Raw genomic sequence first — 7,704 nt, forward strand, 5'->3', positions numbered from 1 at the left:
GGCTCTGCCTCATATATATCCTAGGTGTTGCTGGCTGGCTCTGGAAGGAGATGCTAAGCTGAACACAGGCCACCCCACTCCCCTAGCTCCACACTACTGTCTTTGCTGTCCTTTCTACAAGGTCTGAAATTCATCTTGCCTACCAGAGGCTTTCCCTGTTAAATTTCTTAGCCTTTATTCTCTTACCCTTTTCCTGATGAGATGGGTGGGTCTTGGCCCTGCTTTGAGCAGGGCTTGTCTGCCTGGATTTCACATGGATTTCCTTGGACCCTTAGCCTACCTACCAACTATAGGGCATGGTGGGGCTCCCATACCAACCTGGACGCCTGTCTAGAGCAGAGATGAGGCAGAGGGAGGAAGGTGTGTTTGGTCCCCAAGTTTTACTCTACGGCTCTTCTCAGGGATGGTAGGAAATTGTTCCTAGAGGGTCTATTTTGGGGTCACCTGCCATGTGGGCTATGTTATGATGCAACACATGGTCTAATGTCAGATTTTTTTTTTTGAAAGATTTATTTATTATGTATGCAGGAGAGGGCGCCACATCTCATTACAGATGGTTGTGAGCCATCATGTGGGTGCTGGGAATTGAACTCAGGACCTCTGGAAGAGCAGTCGGTGCTCTTAACCTTTGGGCCATCTCTCCAGCCCCTAATGTAAGATTTTAAATGCTCAGCTGCCACTGGGTGGTCTGTGGTGAACCACTCTTGCCCTGCTTAAAATAGTGTTCATGGCAAAGTGGGCAGCAGTATCACCCTGAACTTGTTGGTACATAGGGCCTCAGTGTCCAGCCCATACCCCAAGTCAGATTCTAGCAGGAGCCCCTGTTACAAAATCGACACAGAGATGGTTTCATTTTGTTTCATTTTTCAAGACAAGGTTTCTCTGTATAGCCCTGGATGTCCTGGAACTCACTTTGTAGACAAGACCCCAAACTCCAGATCTGCCTGCCTCTGCCTTCAAGGTGTGTGCAACCACCACCTGGCTAACACTGAAGTTTTAAGGAGTACCCTATAAGAAATCGAATAAACTAGAACTGAGGCTGACAGGGCCTGGCTGTTTGTGGAGGCTGCTGAGAGTTGGGTCTAGCGATCTCAAGTGGTTACATCCATTAAGGCATCTAGCCTCGGCACTGTTAGTGTCTGGGCAGACAGTCCCCACGGTGAGGGCTGCCCTATTGTGCTGTGCGATGCCCAGCATTCTGGAAGCCTGCCCACTAGGTCAAGTAGCACCCATCCCAATTGTGGTGATCAAAAACCTCTGTTGTAGACACTGCTGACGTCCTCTTGGGATAGTAGCTGCTAGTCACATGGCTCACATGCCTAGCTGCCTAGCTTAAGGCAGACCCCGGCTTTCCCTACCCATCTGTGTCAGTGCTGGGGAGAGCAGCAGATAGACAACAGTGACCCTCTGCCTACACTGAAAACTGTTCAGTTTACACTTGGAAAAGGTGAGCTTTCTGGTGTGCCAGTTATAGTTCAAAGCTGTTACTAAAAATAGATAGCTCCCTCTACCAGGTGGTTCTGATGAAGCAGCTAAGCGTACAGCCACCAGACTCCTACTAATCTCCAAACGTGAAGGATGAGAGTCTTTTGAGTGCTTGAATCTTTGGAGAACTTGTATGTGGTTTTGTTTTGAGGCAGGGTCTTGCTGTATGGTTCAGGCTAGCCTTGGACTTGCCTAAATTCTGAGATTACAGGTAAAAGCCATTTTACCCATTTTAAGTATTTGCCAAACATCCCTGGTCCCAGCCTTCCTAGTACTGACTGCCCTGGATGAGGGTCCTAGGCTGATATTGAATCTGTATGCTGGAGCCCTTCTGCAGGTGGGGCCTAGGAACTCATTTCCTGGTGGAAGCACAAGCCCTGCTAGGAGAGCCGGGTGTGGGTGGTGATACCTTGTAACACAAAGCCCCCGACCCTCCAGTAGCTGAACCCACACCAGGAAGCTGGAGAAGCAAGACCAACAATGATCTGTTCAGAGAAGGCTTAAGCCACCCTTGGTAGGATGCCTCTTAAGCACTTCCTAGGAGCAGCCTGAGCAACAGGAAAACCAGCCTGTGGGCTTGTGCTTGCCTGGCATATGAGAGGCCCTGCTTGTGATCTCTGGCCCTGCATAACCTCTGAGGCATGATAGCACACACCTGTAATCTCCCAACTCTAGAATGTGTAAGCAGGAGGACCAGAAATTCAAGGTCATTCTCTGAGAGCAAGCCTGGGATACAGGCAACCCTCCCTGTCTCAGAATAGTAATAAAATCCACCCTGTTAGAGCTCACGTCCCACTTGCCCAAATGACTCCAGTTTTATTCCACTCTTTAAAATGCCATTTGCAGACTGGGCTGTAGTGGAGCACGCCTTTAATCCTAGCACTCAGGTGGCAGAGGCAGGTACATCTCTGATTCAAGGCCAGCCTGGTCTACAAAGCAAGTTCTGTAGACCCAAGACAGCCAGGGCTACATAGAGAAATCCTGTCTTGAGACACACACACAGACAACCATTTGCATCCACAAGGTTGCTTTAATTAGTGTGTCTCAAGCTCTGTGTGTGATTCCCAGGAGACATTTCGCCATTCAGAAATGAGGGAAAACTCAGCTTTGACGGGTGGCTGCACCTTTCCTGAGAGACTGGAGGGCAGTTCTCTCGGGCTGTAAACCTTGTGACAAACTTACACTGTTGCTTGTTTTAGCTATGTCAACATTTTAAAGTCAAGGGGTTTAATATAAAAAGCCTCACTTCTGACTTACCTCGGAAGACTGGAATTTGTGACCCAGATTACCTCAAGGCCACAAGTGGTGAGAACTGGCCATCACACTAGGGACACAGCCTGGCCCACTTCTGCTGGGTTGGTCCCCTCCATTTTATTGGCTACATAAGTAGCTGTGAAATCCATTTCCACTGCTGTCTTGAAATCAGCCAGCCTCTGGCAGGGACCTTGCTTTTCACTCAGCAATTGCAGAAGAAAAAGCCTGCACAGATGGGCAGGGGGCACTGGCTATGAACACAAGTCTACGCTGCTTTCTGTAGCTGCCAGGGCGCCTTTGAACAGACTTGAAGAGAGGACTTGTTCTTCTCTGAGATTCTGAGATGTGAGGCCACACCCAGGACTGCTCAGCGTCCCCAGGGTCTGTCCAGTGGCCCAGCCAGAGTTCTGTGAGTTTACACCATGACCAACCCAGAGAACCACACTACCCAATGCTGGCTATGGTTCTAAAGGTTTCTAAGGGGCTTTTCACAACAATTCTTGCCCAGCAGAGGACAGATGAGCCCTTTGACTGGGGTCTCCTGGTGTGGAGAGACCTCCTGGGTTGACTAAAACAGATGATTTGCTGGAATGCCATTTCCAGTTCCTATGTTTGGAAAGGTCTCGGTTTGTAGCTGCTGCATATATTTAGGTATAATGTGTCTCTCAAATGAGCCTTGAAAACAGCTCTTTTTCTTTTGAGGGGTGGAGGGGCCTGAGTCCTCTTGAGATGGGCATGGGTGGGGCTGGCTCAGGACTTCAAAGCTATGTCTCACCCCAGGCAAGGTGCCGGAGGACCATTGGCAAAAGTCCTGCTCTGCTCCCCAGGCCAGCTATCCCTGCTCTGGAGTCATTCTGTAGATACACCACTAGGGCAAGGGTTGATGAGAAGAGGGATCCCTCTGGTACTGTGAACTGGGAGATCACTGTGGAGAGCCGGGCAGCACGGTAGTCTGGTCAGAAAGGCTCTACCATCCAGCACCAGAGCTTAGCCTTAATGAACACTGGCTTTCCCAGGACAGACATTTGCCTTGTCAGTAGTTTATACCTTAGGTTATTGAGTTTGTGATCTTTGACATGGAGAAAGTATTCGTGACCATTCACTCACAGCAGTGTGGAGCTGGGCCTCCTGGTGCAGCGTGGTCACTGAGCAACATCTGCCCTGCTTCAACAGTGCATCCAGGTGGACCCTATTCTTTGCAAAAGACACCTCGCTTTCTGTGCTAGCCTCTCTGCAGCTTTACACCCTCCCCCTCACCATGCCAGTCACCTCAGCCTTTGTTTGTTGTTTAAAATTTTTTATGTGGTTGCATATTTTGCCTGTACATATGTATGTGCACCACATGCAAGCCTAGAGGCCAGAAGAGGGCTTCAGTTCTCCTGGAACTGGAGTTACAAATGGTTATGAACCACCATGTGGGCACTAGGAATCAAACCTGGATCCTCTGGAACAGCCAGTGCTTGTAACCACTGAGCCGTTTCTCCACTCCCTTGTTTGTTGTTTTTTTGAGACCTTGACCTTCTAGTATTTCTGCCTCTACCTCCTGAGTGCTAGTATTACAGGTATGCACAGCCATCTCTGTTTTTCACCATAACCTTAACATTCAAAGGCTGACATCCTGAGATACCCTACGCCAATTGGACAAACCAAGACAGTTGGTCCGTACCCCAACCCATCCCTGTAATCAGTCTGGTCTTGCAGCTACTCCCAATCTAAGTACTGTGAGCCCAGTGGGGAGGAAAAGGCTGAGACAGGCCTGAGATGGAATGCTGCTGCTCTGAGTGCCTTCCTCCATTCGAGGGCATCCACCACATTCCTGGCAGCGACCTATTCCCAGCCTCCAACCTGCGGGTCCTCCCTCCACTCTAGGGACAGGCCTGTCTTTGAAGTTGAGTTCCCAACAACATGTTCCAAAGTAGAAGGATGGACATTGACCTGCAGGGTTGAGGATTTGTCTGCAGGAACCATCTCTAGTTCTGGCTGCTGAGGGTCTTAACCCTGCAGAAGAGTCTCAGAAGGCCACTTAGAGATGACCAGCTGGGGTAGGACATGAGTGTGAGGGAAAGTAGTGGGCTCTTTGAGGACAAGGGAAAACTCCTGGGTGTCCACATGCCAGGGACACATGCATAGGCACAGCCCAGACCCCACTTCCCCAGCAACAACCTCTGCAAGGGAGGAGGGGACAGTTCCCAATGGGTACAGTCTCCTGGATGAGTCAGAGCTGTGTGACCCTGAGTCTGTGGAGCCGCATGATCTACCTACTACACGGTTGACACAGCACAAGGGATGTGCTGCCATGGTGGTGAGCAGCTTGTGAGTCTCTGCAGACCTCGAGTGTTCAGTTAGTGGCCAGAGGAGGGACCAGCAAGGCCCAACCATGTGGAAAGTGAACAAGGCCACTCGATACAGAGTGCTCCGGTGCAAGCTCCTTGTCTAAGATCCAAAAGGATTAGATCTGTCTTTTTCTCCCCTGCTCCCAACCCCCTGAGAAGGTTTCTCTGTGTAGCCCTGGCTGTCCTGGAACTCACTCTATAGACCAGGCTGGCTCAAACTCAGAGATCTGCCTGCCTCTGCCTCCCAAGTGCTGGGATTAAAGGCCACCACCACTATCTAGTAGAATAAGATCTTATTCTGGCCAGAAATGGCCAAAATACCTATCTGTGGTCTGGGAGTGGGGTCTCCAGGAATAGATAAGTGAGTGGCCTAGGTTAGGACTGCCTCGGCCTTGGAGTATGGGAAACAGACAAGCACACAGCATCCTCACACACCAGTGGCCTCCATAAGCCAGCACACACTATAGCCCTAGGCAGAATTTGGCGCTCTCCTTTCAATATCCCCTTTCAGTCCCCGTCCTTCCCCCCCCTTCCACCCCCACTGCCAACTTGTCCCAGCTCCCCACTCAGCCCAGAAATTCAGTGCCCTCTGAGGTAGGACAGGAGCCATACCCCAGCCTCTGCTCAGGAAGTTGTCTGTGTCTGTGAAGTGGAGTGGGTTCTCAGCAGTAGAAGAGACAGGACCGTGAGGGGTAAGATGAGGAGAGAAAAACAGACGGATAGAAGGAATAGCCCAGCTTTCACCCTCCACTCCAAGCCCCAGGACTAGTCACTAATTGCCACAGGGGAACGGGATCTCAGGTGTGTTTGTTCTCCCAGCAAGTACATGGGCTGGGAACCTGCTAGGCTCAAAATAGGTTTGCAGTCCTCTAACCTTGAAGGGTACCCCACAGTCCTAGACTACTCCAGTGGTGCTAGACCAGTCTCCTTGTGGATTAGTTAAGACATAAAAATAAATGGTGGTGCACACCTTTAATCCCAGTGTTTAGGAGGCAGAGGCAGGTGGATCTTTGTGAGTTCCAGGCCAGCCTGGTCTACAAAGTGAGTTCCAGGACAGCCAGGGCTACACAGAGAAACTCTGTCTTGGGAAGGAAAAAAAAAAGTAAGTAAATGGTTCATTAATTCAAGGGCTGGAGATGTAGCTCAGTTGCTAGAGTACATGCAATCATGCCAAAGTCCTTGGTTTGATTCCCAGTACTGCAGAAAGTGGGTATAGCAGCATAGGCCTGTAATCTCAACACGAAGGTGGTAGACACTGTATTATCAGGTCAAGGTCATCCTCAGCTACAGAGTGAATCCAAAGCCAGCCTAGGATACATGAGACCCTATCTCAAAAATAATTAAAGCCAAAGAGATAGCTCAACAAGTAAGAGTGCTTGCTTTGTAAGCATGAAGACCTGCGTTCAATCCCTAGAGCCCATGGAAAAAGCGGGGTAGAGTCTTACACATACTTGCAACTCCAGCAATGGAGGATAGGGGCAGAGACAGGGTCATTGACTTGGTGGCCACCAGTCCAGCTGCATGTTCAGTTCAAGGGAGTTAGGTGGAGCATGATAGAGCAGGACACTCAGTATCTCCCTCTGGCCTCTGCACACGCACAAGGGCAACCCCCTGCCCCCACGAGCTTACACTATACTACACCCTCTCTCACACAACTAAAAACAATTCAGTTCATGATAATGATCACTGGTAGAAAAGATCACAAAAAATAAAAATAGTGCCTGGTGAAATTTGCTCCCCATGGGGAACTATTGGCCAGTACAGACGACTCAAGGAGACAGAAGTCAATCCTGAAAACATCTTAGCAGAATGCCAAGGAAAGGGATTTCTGTTTTGGTGTTTGACACAGGGTCTCATGTGTTCCAGGCTAGCGGTGAACTCACTGTGCAGCTGAGGGCGACCTTGGCCTGGTCCATTCCAACTAAAGTGCTGGCATTGTCACTGTGTGCCACTGTCCCAGCACCTCCAGTGCCAAGGGGTCAAACTCAGGGTTGTGCATGCTAGGCAAGCACTCGGCCAACCCAAAGGGATTGGGTTTTTTGTTTGTTAATTTGTTTGTTTTTGAGCTGAGGATCAAACCCAGGGCCTTGCGCTTGCTAGGCAAGTGCTCTACCACTGAGTTAAATCCCCAACCCAAAGGGTTGTTTTAAAACTACTTTGTGGCTGGCCGGCAGCGGTGAAAGTCTTTAATCCCAGCATCTCTGTGAGTTCTAGGTCAGCCTGGTCTATAGAGCAAGATCCAGAACAGGCACCAAAACTACACAGAGAAACCCTGTCTCGAAAATAAATAGATAGATAGATAGATAGATAGATAGATAGATAGATAGATAGATAGATAGATAAAAGACCACTTTGTGCTATTGGGGGAATTGCTTAAGAAATTCAGTTGGGGGGAGCCAGAGAGATGGCTCAGTGGTTAAGAGCACTGGCTGTACTTTCAGAGGTCCTGAGTTCAATTCCCAGCAATCACATGTTGACTCAAAAACATCTGTAATGAGATCTGGTGCCCTCTTCTAGCCTGAAGATATATATGCAGGCAGAACACTGTATACATAATTAAATAAATAAATTTAAATTAAAAAAAAAAGAAATTCAGTTGGCTCTGTGAAAAACTTCACTCAAAAGCTGTGTT

This window comes from Onychomys torridus, chromosome 8, assembly GCF_903995425.1.
Source record: "Onychomys torridus chromosome 8, mOncTor1.1, whole genome shotgun sequence".
Taxonomy (NCBI): Eukaryota; Metazoa; Chordata; class Mammalia; order Rodentia; family Cricetidae; genus Onychomys; species Onychomys torridus.